Source organism: Ambystoma mexicanum, chromosome 4q (assembly GCF_040938575.1).
Source record: "Ambystoma mexicanum isolate Mex_15411 chromosome 4q, UKY_AmexF1_1, whole genome shotgun sequence".
NCBI lineage: Eukaryota > Metazoa > Chordata > Amphibia > Caudata > Ambystomatidae > Ambystoma > Ambystoma mexicanum.
The window spans coordinates 231,262,365-231,277,344 of record NC_090928.1 but is presented as its reverse complement, the minus strand read 5'-3'; the positions used below and the strand labels follow the sequence as shown (position 1 = coordinate 231,277,344).

At 48.9% G+C, this 14,980-nt stretch overlaps 1 protein-coding gene across 1 annotated transcript in view; it reads left to right on the top strand.

Annotated features, from left to right (window-relative positions):
- REV3L (REV3 like, DNA directed polymerase zeta catalytic subunit) overlaps positions 1 to 14,980 on the top strand; it is a 1,615,620-nt gene that overhangs the window by 1,307,341 nt on the left and 293,299 nt on the right. The gene's annotated exons all lie outside the window — the stretch shown is intronic.

Here is a 14,980-nt window from a genome sequence, read left to right as displayed (position 1 = left end):
ATCTAAATCCAACCCGAAATGTCCGCTCTTATCCTTGATAAGATGAAATAGTGTGATGAAATTGGGAGATGGTTTTTGTCAGTTTGAAGCATTGAACAAGAAGTTATTTGAGGTATTGGGCTGGTATCCAGATTTTAAACAATGAACTAAATACCAAACTGTGAAGGCTCTTTTCAAGAGGAAGGTTGAACAACATGATTTGGTGAATAATTAACAACATTTATCAACTGTACGGACGTATAAGTACGTATCAAATGTTAACCATTATATTTTAAAACACAATCTTACCTTCTCCAGAACTCCAGTCCAGCCGTTTGAAACCTAATGCTTAGATTGAGAACTAACCAATTACCTCTGTTAGTTTTCCAGGCAGCCCACATTAAGATGCCGTTAGAAAAAAAGGGTATGCTGTATTTGTAAAATAGTGCAAAAGACTGAGACCACGAGACATGGTCTTACAGAATGCATACAAATGGGGGCATCTTATGTGTTTACTAGGACAATATGAACATTATTGAGATTCTATTAAATTGGCAGAATTTTTGAATGACTGCCTCAATTGCGAATCATTGCACTATACCAGCTGTGGCGCATTATTACCAACCGTCTTTCCTTATGACTATTGTATATATTTGTGTATGCTTAATGTTTGCTCAGGGCATTTTATCCATTTTATCTTTCTTATTACCATTTTATTACTGTTGTTTGCATTATAAGCTGGAAATTTGGTAATACATTGATTGTACAATGATACAAGGTTTAATTAATGTTCACGTTATTTTAATGATTTGATGAAATGGAAATTATTTTTTGTTGGTGGATTGATTTAATATGAAATGTAAGAGTATTTCACTGCTTGTTTTGTAAAGGTTATTTTGGAATCAAAACAAATAAAAAAAATACAAAAAAGACATCGGTAACCTACCATCTTTTATATTGATCACCCTGAAAAAGAAAATGTCCAGTGACAGCATAGCCACTTTTTTTTTTAAGTTGTTTAATCCTAGCAGAGTCTTTATTGTTAAATGACTAATTGTTCTGTACATGCAAGTACACAGTATGGTGGTTTCGAAAATGTTGACTTTATGAGAATATTACCTTTATACATTTCTTAAACTAGCAAAAAAATAATGCTGTGTTCCATGATTAATGTCTTTTACCAGGAAGGCCTTTATAATCACTATTATCACTGTACATGTCAACATGTGCCATATTACATTTCACAATTACTTTGTCTGATGCTTCTTTTTCCTTTGCTATTATGTCATTGGGGTCAGCGTTAAAGTAATGCATAATACAAACTTCTCCAGCATGGGGTCTGGCATGGATTCACATGCTCATGAATATTCCCCGTCGTCAGGCTGGGAATCCTCGGTAAAGAAAAAATCAGTATCAGTTTTGTTTCTGATCTGTCTTTCGTAGTAGTAACCAATCTCTGATCTCTGCGTCATACTGACCACAGGCAATGACTGCCCTCTACCTAAGCCCCGCCTCTGGCAGCCATCTTCAGATTTTTACCGCACGTTTAAGTGTTGGGATCCTCGTGCTATTGCTCTCGAGCGTTAGTGCTATTTTTTCACTTTTTTCTCAAAAAACTTCTCTTTTTCGGTTAAAAGAGCCTCAAGCTCCACCGTTTCTTCATCCAATCAACGGGGACCCGTGTCGGATTCGTCTACGCCCCTCAAGGGTGAAGATTTCGTCGAGCCACGCTTTTGGAGGACTCCAGAAGTTTCTCAGGCCCATCTCGGACATGGCCCAGGAGAAGCGAAGCTCGACGGCCGGAAAGCTGTTCAGGATCTGCCCTGGATGCCAGCTTCAGAATGTCTTTAAGGAGGACGAACACTCCCTTTGTCTTTGCTGCCTACATGAGGACAAGACGCACGTGGAGAAGGACTGTGCGTTTTGCGGCAATATGTCGGAGCGGACCATGAAGGACCGCCATCAACGTCTCGCCAACTGGCTGGAAGGGAAGCGCCCGTCAGGCGAGAAGAAGAAGAAGTCCGAGCGGTGTTCAAAGACCTTTGAGGACGCCCCGGAGACGGGGGTCCAACACAAGGCCAAGCACCGCGAGTCCGCTGGCACCGGGAGCGCCGAACGGTCGGGCTCTACGGGCGCCAGGCAGGGCGCATCCTCCCTGGCGCCATCAACCACGAGCACCCAGCGAAGCTCCTGGAGAGACCCCGGTCGAGCTCGAAGGCCCCATCGGAGGGGGAGTGAGGCAGTGACCCTCCCCCCAAGGAGAAGGCGGTGAGCGCACCTAAGGTGGTGAAAGCCTTAATCCATCCGGCCAAGGCCTCTATCGAGACAGTCGCGGCGGCCCTGGCTCAGCCTGTAGAGGCTACACCAGTGGTGGCGACCTCGGGGCTCAGTCTCCCTGCCACCGCGGAGGGAGTCCTCTTTTATGCCCATCGACAGGACCCCCGTGAAACCTCGGACGGAGAAGAAAAAGGGGGGGCAGGAGGCCGTTGTGGATTCGGCCTCAACCTTTGAGGAAGAGCTGATCGAAGTCTTAAGCCACGGCGTTGGCGTGGAAGAAGACCAGCCCGTCGGGAGGGATCCCGACGTAGGAGATGACGATAACGTTGAGGGTGCCGACGAGGCCCGTAACCGCCCGTCGGACTCCCCTCAACCAGTGCCGCAAGACAACTCGGCGGCCATTTTGTTGGCTATACAGTCCTTATGCTCGGAGATAAGGACGAGACTGCCGTTACCACCAGCGGATGAACCGCTCCCGACGGGGGACCCGGAGCCAGGCCCTTCTGGGAGCCCCCCCCCCCAAGAGAAGAAGGATTCATCCTCCACCTCCTTTTCAGCCATCGCGCCCTGTTCAGCCCTCCTCCCCGTCCACGATACGGGGACTGACACGGCCGCAACGGGTACGGACGACGAGGTTTACGACGAGGATCTGCCGTCGTCACCTCCCACCCGGGCTTCCCCGCCCGACGAGATTGGATTGTTTCACTCCATGATCGCCAGGGCATCTGAGCTTTTCCAGCTCTGCCCGGAAGAGAAGAAGGAAGGTTTCCTTTATCAACGGCGCGAGGCCAAGAGGAAGACGGTCCTCTCCGTACCTCTACTGGACGATATTTGGGATGAGGGCCTCGCCCTCCTCAAGAACCCATCCACGACGCCGGCTAGAAGGGATCGGCACGAGAAGAAGTACCGGGTCCCGGACGCGGACCCCTTGTGCCTTCAGGTACAGCCAACCCCGGACTCGGTCGTCTCCGCGGCGGCCAGGAAGAAAGTGGGGGGGGGCACGGCCTCTACGTCGACCTCACCGCCGGACGGCGAGGGAAAGAAATTAGATACGATGGGACGCAGAGTCATCTCGTCTGCAGCGACGACGATTAAGGCGGCCAACGCCTTGGCTATCGTAGCCCGCTACGACAGGGAGTTGTGGTACAAACTGGCCCCCCTGCTGGGCTTCCTACCGGACAACAAGAGGACGGAAGCCCTAGAGATCTTACAGGAAGGAGAGGTGGTTTTGGACCACGCCATTACGATTGCGACGGACATCGCTGACACTGGATTTCGCCAGTTGGGCAACGGCGTGTGCCTTAGGCGGCGTGGATGGCTCAAGGCTACTGACTTCCGTCAGGACGTGCAGACCAGTGTCTTGGACATGCCGTTCGACGGAAACAACCTGTTTGGGAAAACAGTGGACGATTCCCTTCAAGCCATCAAGGCAGACACGGAGACGGCCCAGGCTCTTGGGGTTCTCCAGCAACGGCGGCCGCCCTTTCGGAGCGGCAGAGGCAAACAGGGTGCCTCCAAAGGTTCCGGCGGTGGATTTTCCACCTACTGTCAAGCGGCCCATAAGTCGTCGCAAGAAGCTTACAGGGGACGAGGCAAGTCAGGCGGACGTCGTCGCCAAGGAGGACAAGGCAGCAAAGCCACGTCGAAGCCGGACTGAACCGGCCGTTGGGTCGGGCCCCCACCGAAGCACCCCGTGGGAGGCCGGCTGGCGAGCTTCGTCAGCGTGTGGGAGTCCATCTCCACCGATCGTTGGGTGCTGGACGCCCTAGCCCAGGGTCACGCGCTCGAGTTTCTAAAGAGGTGCCCGCGCGTCCCCCCTGTGGCCAGGAAAGAACATCACGTCCCTCAACTTCTCTTGGAGGTAAAGGTGATGCTCAAGAAGGGCGCCATCGAGCTCGTCCCAAAGAGGCTTTGGGGCTCTGGAGTTTACTCAAGATACTTCCTCGTGAAGAAGAAGACGGGAGGATGGCGTCCCATCCTGGACCTACAACAACTGAACAAATTCATCAAGGCACAGAAGTTCCGGATGGTCACCCTCCAACACGTCCTGGGTCAGCTGGAGGAGGGCGATTTCCTGTCGTCGTTGGATTTGGAGGATGCCTACTTCCATATTCCCATCCTAAAGGGACACCGAAAGTTTCTCAGGTTTGTGGTCCAAGGACGTCACTATCAGTTCAGAGCCCTTCCCTTCGGGCTGAGGTCGGCACCCAGGGTGTTCACCAAGTGCCTCGCACCGGTGGCGGCGCAGCTGCGCCGAGAGGGGATCCATGTCTACCCCTAGCTGGACGACTGTCTCATCCGAGCGAAGACGAAGGAGCTCGCCGTGGAGCACACGGCAAGGACCGTCCAACTTCTCACGGACCTGGGATTCTCCATAAACTACGCCAAGTCCCACCTGGTGCCCGCGCAAGACGCACTGTTTCTGGGAGCGAAGCTCGACACAGTGTCGCTTCTGGCCTCTCCGTCGGAGGAAAGGACGAGGGCCATCTTGAGCAAGGTGCAGGGGATGCTGGTTGCGGACGCGGCCAGAGTGAGGTCCATCAAGTCCCTCCTCGGAATGATGTCTTCTTGCATTTACCTCATCCGCCTGTGCAGGCTCCGGATGCGCCCGTTGCAGGAGTTCCTGGATGCGCGCTGGATCCAGACGACGGGCAGCTTCGAGGAGAGGATCACACTCGACGAGAGTTTCCGACGAGCGATCCGGTGGTGGGGCACCCACGCGCATCTGATGGCGGGCATGGACTTCCAGACCCCCGGCCACCAGGAGACAGTGACCACGGATGCCTCCCTGGAAGGGTGGGGAGCGCACACTGAAAATCTGTACGCGAGAGGCCTTTGGCTCCTGACAGAGAAGTCCCTCCATATCAACGTCCTGGAGCTCAGTGCAGTGTTTTGGGCCCTCGGGTCCTTTCTTCCGTCCCTCAAGGGCAAGGTGGTGAGGATCTTCACCGACAACACCACCACCATGTTCTACATCAGGAAACAGGGCAGAACCAGGTCCCCAGCCCTGTCCAGGGAGGCGCAGGATCTGTGGCATTGGGCCGTCGCCCAAGGGATGTTTCTGGTGCCGTTTCATCTGGCAGGGATAAAAAACACCATCGCCGACTCACTCAGCAGGGAGCTGCGCTCGTGCCACGAGTGGGAACTACGACAGGATCTAGTGGACCGCCTTTTCCGACGGTGGGGCACACCCCAGATCGATCTGTTCGCGACGGCGACGAACTCCAAGTGCCGGAGGTTCGCCAGCAGGTTTCCCCAGCCGAGGAGCATGGGCGATGCTTTCTCGTTCTTCTGGGAGGGCCTGTTTCTATACGCGTTCCCTCCATTGCCATTGCTGATCCGGCTCATCAATCAGCTCAAGAGGTCACAGTGCAGGATGATCCTCGTCGCACCTGCGTGGCCGAGGCAGATATGGTTCCCGGACCTTCTGGACTTGTCAGCATCCCCGTCAATCAAGCTGCCGGTGGATGCGGATCTTCTCTCCAGGGAAGGAGGCGCCATCCTCTATCACGACCCGAAGTCGCTGAACTTGCAGGCCTGGCTCCTGCAGCGTTAGAGTTTGGAGGATACGACATACCGGCCGACTGCAGAGAGGTTCTTGCAAAGGCCAGGGCGTCCTCAACTCTTAAATGCTACGGACACAAATGGAAGAGGTTCTCTGTCTGGTGCCACGCACAGAAGATTAACCCTCTACGGATTACGGCTCCCCAAGTACTGCCGTACCTACTGACGCTGGCCAAAGCTGGACTGGCGCACGCGTCCATCAAGATTCATCTTGCTGCGATCTCTCGATACACCAGAACCACGGGGCGGACGTCTTTGTGGTCTCATCGTCTGGTGAAAGAGTTCATGAAGGGACTGTTCAGATCGTTCCCGCCGGTGAAGGCTCCGGCCCCGGCGTGGGAGCTCAACGTGGTGCTGACCAAGATTATGGGACCTCCGTTCGAGCCTCTGCACTCGGCTCCGTTGAAGTTCTTGTCGTGGAAAACAGCGTTTCTTGTGGCCATCACCTCCGCACGACGGGTGGGAGAGATCCAGGCCCTTTCCTGCAAGGCCCCGTACTTGACTTTTCACGACACAAGGGTAGTGCTCAGGACGCACCCCTCCTTCATGCCCAAGGTGCCGTCGGACTTCCACCTCAACGAACCCTTGGTGTTGCCTGTTTTCTTCCTGTCGCCTTCGTCACCGGCTGAAAGGACTTTGCACTCGCTGGATGTGGCTAGAGCGCTGAAGTTCTACGTGGACCGCACAAAGTGTTTTCGGAAGACGTCACAACTCTTTGTGAACTTTGAACCTGTCAATCAGGGGAAGGCTCTCTCGAAGGCTTCCATTTCCAGATGGCTCTCCGGCTGTATCATGTACTGTCATAGGTTGGCAAACCGACCGCTGCCTGGCCGTCCGAGAGCCCATACCACCAGAGCGATTGCAGCTATCACGGCGTTCCTATCTGGTGTGCCCTTGCTGGACATCTGCAGGGATGCTACGTGGAGGTCGACGCACACCTTCACAAAATTCTACTGCGTCGATCGGGATTCCAGGGAGGAGTACAGGGTCGGCCAAGCAGTGCTGCGCAACCTGTTCGCCTTAGGTGAGCCTGGTGAGGAGGTAAGAATTGCTTAATGTTGAGTTTGATGTAATGCTTAATGTTGAGCCTTTGCCACCTCCCGTGGTTGTGCATGTGTGTACTGCTATGTATTCTTTATTCATGAGCATGTGAATCCATGCCAGACCCCATGCTGGAGAAGGAACAAGTTACTTACCTGTAACTGTTGTTCTCCAGCATGGGTCTGGCATGGATTCACATGCAAACCCTCCCGCCTACCCCTCTGCGGCTCTTCACTTGGTCATACTGTACTGTCACTTCACGTGCTACCAAATCTGAAGATGGCTGCCAGAGGCGGGGCTTAGGTAGAGGGCAGTCATTGGCTGTGGTCAGTATGACGCAGAGATCAGTGATTGGTTACTACTACGAAAGACATATCAGAAACAAAACTGATACTGATTTTTTCTTTACCGAGGATTCCCAGCCTGACGACGGGGAATATTCATGAGCATGTGAATCCATGCCAGACCCATGCTGGAGAACAACAGTTACAGGTAAGTAACTTGTTCCTTATGAAGATTTTGCTCACGTTAATGTATAAAGTACGGAGTCTCTTTTCTTTAAGGTGGAGTAATATTTCTTTCCAGAAGGAATTAATGCTTAGACATGACTGCTTACTAATATCAAAATGCCCACCTGCCAAAATGATCTTCAGCCTGTGACCAATGCTTCAACTTCTAAGTCATGCTACGCTGGCTGGATTCGAGACCCTACTTTCATAATGAGGTTCCAGATCCAAATGACCACCTTCTTTTTCCATATGAAATGCTAGAGATTTCAGCTGTAATTTGCATTTCTCTAGTTTTTCAGAGAGCTAGGATTGCCCACCTACTCCCATCTGGACAGGCTGCAGGTACCACACTTTTTCTGAAACTATGTTTGTGTCCTTCAGTAGCCAGAGTGCATCACAGAGGGTAAATGTATGTAAACAACCATTTCTAAGCCATCTCTTTTTCCAGCTTCTTCTGAAAGACGCCAACTTGTGTCAGAACATCTGGGTATTCCACTGTTCCATTTCTAGCTGGATGTGGTACTCTATGTCCCTGTAAGGTTCCCAATGATTTCTTTAAAGAATATTGGCTCTTGCAATCCTTGTGGTGGTCCTTGCATCCTGATGATATTTTGTCAGAATCTATCATCTACATAGCCTTGTCCGTCCATTTAATCAGATTCATCTCTAGTGCTTTCATTTACAATTACACTGTGTGTTTCCTTGACTAAAGGTGTGCTCAAAGGTCTTTTTATTCAACTATAGCTCTTCTCCCTCCTCGACTAAGCATAGCTCATCGACCATAGCTACCAAACCTTTTGAGTGGTTCAGGCCAAATCTAAGAATTGGAGCCCTGTATACCTAAGACTGAGTCTTCTACAGTACTCTCCAACAACAAGTTCACCCCAGTTGTTGAGAGACAGAGCTTTTCTTCAGGAGGGCGCAGCACAGATTCCACCCAGGAGTAGTTTGTGTTGTGGTCTGTCTGCAACTTCATGATAAGGTATGGTAGTATGCTAAAAAGAAAAATGGCACATGATCTCTATATTTGTACACACACACACACAGGACTGGGGATGACCTAAGCCCTCCCATCACTAGCTCTGTACCAGTCATCTTGATGTTTCGCCAAACTAGACGTTCATGGGCATGCGCACACAAACACATTTGGAGCATCTGGGAGATACTTATACAGCCCAAACCAAATTCCATTAATCCATGTTTCCTTTGTATGCTCTGTACAGAGCACACAAAGGTCATTTTTTTTTTGACCAAATATGCATGATTATCTCTGTAACCAATGTGAACCTAAAACCTGTACTGTATTGTAACTACCTATGCTTTACTATGTATGTAGTCTAGCGCTGTGATACCTCTGGGTCCTGGGCGCCTATATCAAATGAATTAAATAAAAAATGACCATATATGGTAATTCCCATTTAAAAAATCAGCCAAGATGACGAACAATGGCAAAGGTTTAGTGGCTTAAATATACTTATTAGCCATTTTTGTTTGGGACAAAGGGCTACTGCCTGGTATAATTTAGCTACAAAAGTATGCAACCAAGAAAAACTAGAAAGCTGCAGTACACTGTACCACTGTAAATACTGGAGCGGGGTATCTGTTTGTCTTCCCGCTATATAGTTGGGGGGGTAGAGGCAGAGAGCACCCCAGCCAAGGCTCTCAATTGGTAAAGTTGGACGAGCAGCCAGACTGATGCTCAAGGAGGGGTGATGCAGGCTGGGTCTTGGGTACATTGAATCCCCCAGCTCCCCGTCCACACACTGTTAGGTGATAACACAGTCCTTTTATTACTACCATCAAGGATAAAAGGTCAGGCAGGTGTATATATAACTAAATAACTCATTTTGTACTAGAAATCTAAACCGGTAACTTAATATATATGCACAGTGCTATGTGGTACCACTGTTACTTTTAAATTCATTTGTAATGCACCAACTGCTGACAGTTATTGAAAATAATTAAATTTATTAGGCAAGGGTTACTTCTTTGGTGTAAAAAGCAATACTGTGTGAGGATTCCCCCACCTGGGCAACCTTGTAAGGAAGGTGTATTTTATGCTGTATATTACAGCCCAGTCCAAATATGTTCAATAATGGTCTGCTTCTCTTTCTACAGACTCCATTACCCCCAAAGTACCTGTGAGGCCACAGGAGAACCGGATGCAAGACGAATCTGGGACCACTGGATGAATCATGGGGATGGAAGATTCTCTTCCTAGTCACAACACCTTGTGTGCCTTGGCAGCCAAAGTGATGGAGTTGCTTGGCTTAACTCGACGGGACCCCTTGACGATGGACCATCTTTGGAACAAGGAGTCGCTGGGATGTTGGTATCTAGAGGAATCGAACCAAGCAGTGTCAGAAAGGCAGCAATGCAGGTCTTTTGCTGTAGTCTTCGATGTTGGGTTGCTACTTGGACTGTGGATGTCCCACGTAGGTGAAACCTGCTGTGGACCTTGACAAGGCCTGGCTGATGAGGATAAAACCCTTGATGGCCTTGGGTGACTTTCGGTGGCGATGGGTGCAGTGGCAGAAGAAGGTGTCAAGTTTCGGGATTTCGGGGTGTACTGCCTTTTATTTATTTTATTTGTATATGATTTTAAAAGAACCTTTACAAACAACAATCCTTAATTCATTGATTCATAATTCAAATTCTAAAAGAATACTTACTCTTATTTGAAACATTTTCTTAAAACATGCAATTACAATTCATACCCTTTATAAGATGGGTTTAGTGTTAAAAGTAATAAATTAAGACATTAAAACCATCATGAAAAATAATCATAAAGATACATGACATTATTAATCATGTTATCCATAAAGCCATACCAACCTACTACACACAATTGCACATCACCCAGTCAGAGTTTTATGATCGAGTGCCACATCCAGTAGAGAGCAATATGGACACTGACAGACTTTGTGTTAAGGCAAAAGTCTCAAAAGGTCTCCTTTATAGCATCAAGCTTGCATACAAATTTACCAAGAATACACATTTACGCGGGACCCAACAATTTGCATTCGGTAAATACTTATCTAGGGGTTTCAAGCATATCTGGAACTTTACAAATACGGCAATCCCTATGGGGTCTAGGGATCTTGAGTTGTGCACCCTTCAATATAAGCAAAGGTAACTGATTAGTATGTAATCTTAGTTTGACACTCCGAACTGCAGGATTTGGGCATTGTCTCAAATACTTTTGAGTTTGCAAGAATCTGTGTAACTCTTGCGCCACACATATAAGAGTATAGATACATAAGGTGCACATAATTTACCCAATCCCATTGTCTCAATTTTTTGGTAAATAAGTGTCTCAAGGTTACAAACCTGGTACCACGATCATAATCTGGACACTAATTTATACACTTGTACAAATTATCATTCAGTTGATTAAAATCACCTACACCAGAGTCATGTTTTATCCCAGTCGCACTGCCCACCAAGGCAAGCAATTCACATTTGAGCTGTGAGGTAGCTTTTAACTGGAATACTCCCTGCCTTGCCTGCAGCAAGCCCCTTAGTGAGACTAAGCCCAGCTCTAGTCTCAGATATTCAACCGAGGTTAGAGGGTGGCAATTTTAATATCCTTTGCCAGAAATAGCCCTCAAGTTTGTCCAGCGAACTTAAATCGGACATTGCGAATGCCTCAACGCCATAGGACCATAGGGCAAAAACCCTGGCTGTACATTGTAATGATACCCTCTATAGAGTATCCCAAGTTTTTCTTGCAAATACCTCTAAAAGGGCGAGTCAGCTGTCAAGCTTTAACCATCTTTGACTCTTTTATATAGGTATAGTTTCGGCTGGCACTCCTTTCTAATTCCAAATACAGGTATTTTGTAACATAATCCAGAGTCCCCAAGCTGGTATTAAAACAGGGCGTCTTAACCTTCTTGGCAGATACCTGCATGACCTTAGTTTTCTCTTTGTTGATAACCGAATAATTTCCTGCCGCATATCTAGCCAAGGTGGCAAACACCCCACTTGCTTCACTGAAGGTGTGATAAACATCACATGGTCGTCTGCATAGAGCATACACATACTGCCTTGTGGTTCTTCGGTGCTGCAGCTGCAGAATGGACCTCGGCATGGCTTCTGGCAAACTGGACATGACCACTGGACTTGACTGCGGACCAACAAGAAGTCTGGACCCTCGAGACGTCTTTGGATTTTGGTGGTGGGAAACCCACCAGCGGACTCACCTTGGCAGGCAACAACCCTGGACCTTCTTCGGCTCAGAAAGGTGGACAGATGTCGTGGCAGAGCTGCCCCTTGACCGATTGTTCAGTTGTTTGGAACTTTTGCAGCTCCGAGTGTCAGGCAGCACTATGCCGGGTACCCCCTCTTCCGTGTGACACTCGCAAATACTCCTCTGAACCAAGGACGACACATATTAACTTCTTGGCTTCAAGATTTTCCAGCACTCCACTTCTGGACCCACAAAGGTCCCTTCTATGGATGGCAGGCACACAGGACCAGCTTCTAGGACCCTTCCGGTGAAGAGTAGCAGATGCACGATGTTCCCTCGTAGCTACAGGAAGAGGTCACCTACACAGGTCCTCTCTGATTCAGTCCTTGAGTCAGCACAGCAGCTTTCAAATACGATGAAGATTTGAAGCTGCAGTGTTCTTCTTAAAGCTGGACTCCAGGATGCAAGCTTAAGATGACTTCAGCTACTGCTTCAGGTTTCTTGTTTCAGCTCATTACACTCACCTTGTCAAGCCCCCTGTTATACAAAACACTCCCCATTCACTCAGGCTGAGCCAGACTCAGTCAGGCGATAACACACAAGTGCATTCATGCAGGCAACACCCAATCAGGTTCGCAGGCTTTCAGGCCATTCCCCAGAAACCCATAACACAGGATGTTGATTTGGGATTTCTCCCCAGCCTTTCAGTGTACTACATTGCATTCATTCCAGAGTTTCAGGGCGATCTTAGGTATTGTGTCTGACGACTAAAACCAGACACCCACAACACAGAATGCATATTGACCACTCATGCCATTCATGCAGGCTCCACCCCAAGGCTGTACCCACAACAAGCAGCCGCTAAGAAGGTTCCAACCAGTCTGGCAGGAGACAGCTGCAGAGCCATATATGGTTCTTCCACCTAACAGCCATTCCAGGGACGGGAACAGAGCCACAGCATCTCAGGACATTGAGAAACCAGGGGGTAAGGCAGAGGAAACCAAGAGGCCATCTGGCCCTTGTGTAGGAATCCATTGAGTCCTAGGGCAGGGCATAGGTATCCCAAAAATGAAGGATGGCCAGAGCAACTGCCAAGTCCGCATGTAGCTGCCCATGCCTGCTCTGTGGTCAACACACATGTGCCCAAAAACATACCCTAGGGGTGGGTAGAGGGTTGTACCACTACCCATGGGTGTCCTAAGGGTATCCCATGGGTCTTTGTCCACCAGGAACAAAATGAAGAGCTGCACTTCCAGGGGTCCAAACTGTAATTCCCATGGCATAAAATAAACAGAACACACAGTTTAAGGAGGTATAGGACAAGGAGGCCCTGTCCTCCAACGTGGCAACTACACACTAGATAAAGAAAAATCCTTCCAGAAAAGAAATGGATTAAATTGAACACTCCTACCTAGGTAGCCTTTTGGGCTATCGGGAGAGCACATACAAATGTTAGTCATAGGTGAGGGAGCATCACTTAGGCAAAAGTAGGTTCAGGGCATCAGAGATATCAGCATAAATACTAGGGAGATCATGAAGTGAGGCTAAAGGAGCTGAAAAGGGAAATTCCCCCCAACACTCCCTTTTTAAATAACCACCAAATCACTTTTTCCCCAAAAATATTTGTATTGAGAGACGTGAGTTACATACACTTGTGTATTACTGGAGAAAGAAAGTTCTCCAGGATTGGATCTTTCAGAGATTCACTTGCTGTTTGAATATTCCCTGGCGTCCGACTGGCAATCTTTGGTAACATTCAAGCAGTTTACATTTATATTTGAAAACTGCTGTCACTATAGTGCTCTTTTAGAGTAAGTTCAGGTCATATTGCCCCAAAGCCAATAAGTCTTCCTTAGCGTCATCCCTGGAGATCATCTCCAGATTTTTTACTGCAGGTTCTATGTTGGGAGTTCTCAAAAAATCTCTTCCTACTTATTATTGCTATTTCTTCATTTTTTGACTGCTACTAGTCATTTTGAGAAGTTTGGTGCCTCCTTTTACCCATCAGTTCGAGCCTATCGTGGCCTCTGGAGGTCGTTTCAGCTCCTGTCGGTAAGTGTAGGGGCCCATGATGGTTGACACCTGAAAGAAAAGCACTTTCAAGGTCTGTTCCACCCGTCGTCTGAAGAATGTATACATCGAAGATCTTCACAGCGTCTGTTTTCATCCTGACCATGAGATAATGATCACTTCATTTGCCAGTCATTCTCCAACAAGACGCTGGGGCACAGTCACAGAAGGCTAGTGGCTTGGTTGGACGATGGTGCTGGAGCCTCTGATTAGGCCTCTGTCCGGAGTCATGCTTCCCTAGGACAGAGCAGACACATAGAGCATACCCCCTCTTCAAAGAGGTTGAGAGCTCGCGATGATTCACCCCATGAGAAGAGAGTTAAAAAGGGTCATTCTGCCCACACTCTGGCTTGCAAGTCACTGACAGTCGTGTCGACTGCATCATCTTCGACACAATCGGTGACACCCTCCTCGACCAAGTCTTCTTTGTATACGGAATGCCCGCCCTCATTCGTCTGCGAAGAAGCACTCGTCAATGCCTTCTGCTGCACCGTTGACACGCCAGTCAATGGCCCATAAGCAGATCAGGCCATCCGTTCCATAAACGACTACGTGGACGATACAACAGCTCCATACACGGCTGCTACCACTGCAACCACCTCCTCCACAGCAGGGGGACATGCATCTTTGTCTGCTATTCCAAGAGTGTTTCTCTGGCCTGGATTCAGCAGATGCACTTTCAGTACTGCTGAGGTCTCCTCGTGTACACCAGCTCGTCACACTGGCTCCATATGTACCTCCTGCTGTTCCGGGTCCTTGTATGGTTCCAACTGAGGGCATATTGGAACATGTCGTTGATTCAGACTTTGAAGGTGTGTTTTCTGACGGCGAAGTGGAGATTCCACCGTCCACTCCGGCTCTTTCTCCATCGGTCATGCCACCCCACATGCAATTCCTGCACCCTCTCTGCTGCATCCAAAGCAGACTCCTGTTCACCTGGACCCTTTGGACTTTTCCTTGGACATTTTGTCTATGCTGCAGACCCTAGTCTCTAAATTGTAACAGACTGCCTGCTCCGTCTCTTCCTCCTTGTCAAAGTCTTCCTGCTGGCCCATTACCTGCTCCTCTGCCTCCGATTGGATAGCCCTCACCCGTTCTAATGCCCACTCTTGTGCCTCCTGTTAATCTGAGGGATACAGAATCTGATGATTTCTCTCAGGCTGGCATGCCTACTCCCACAAAAACTACTGGAGAACCTTCCGCTCAGCGATTCACCCCCTGGTGAGATTGGTTCCATCCATGCCCACATGTCTCAGACTGTGAAATTGTTTGACCTAATACCAAAGGAGCAGAAGAAAGATTTCTTAACTAATTGGAGAGCACACTAAAGGATCCATGGTTGCCATGC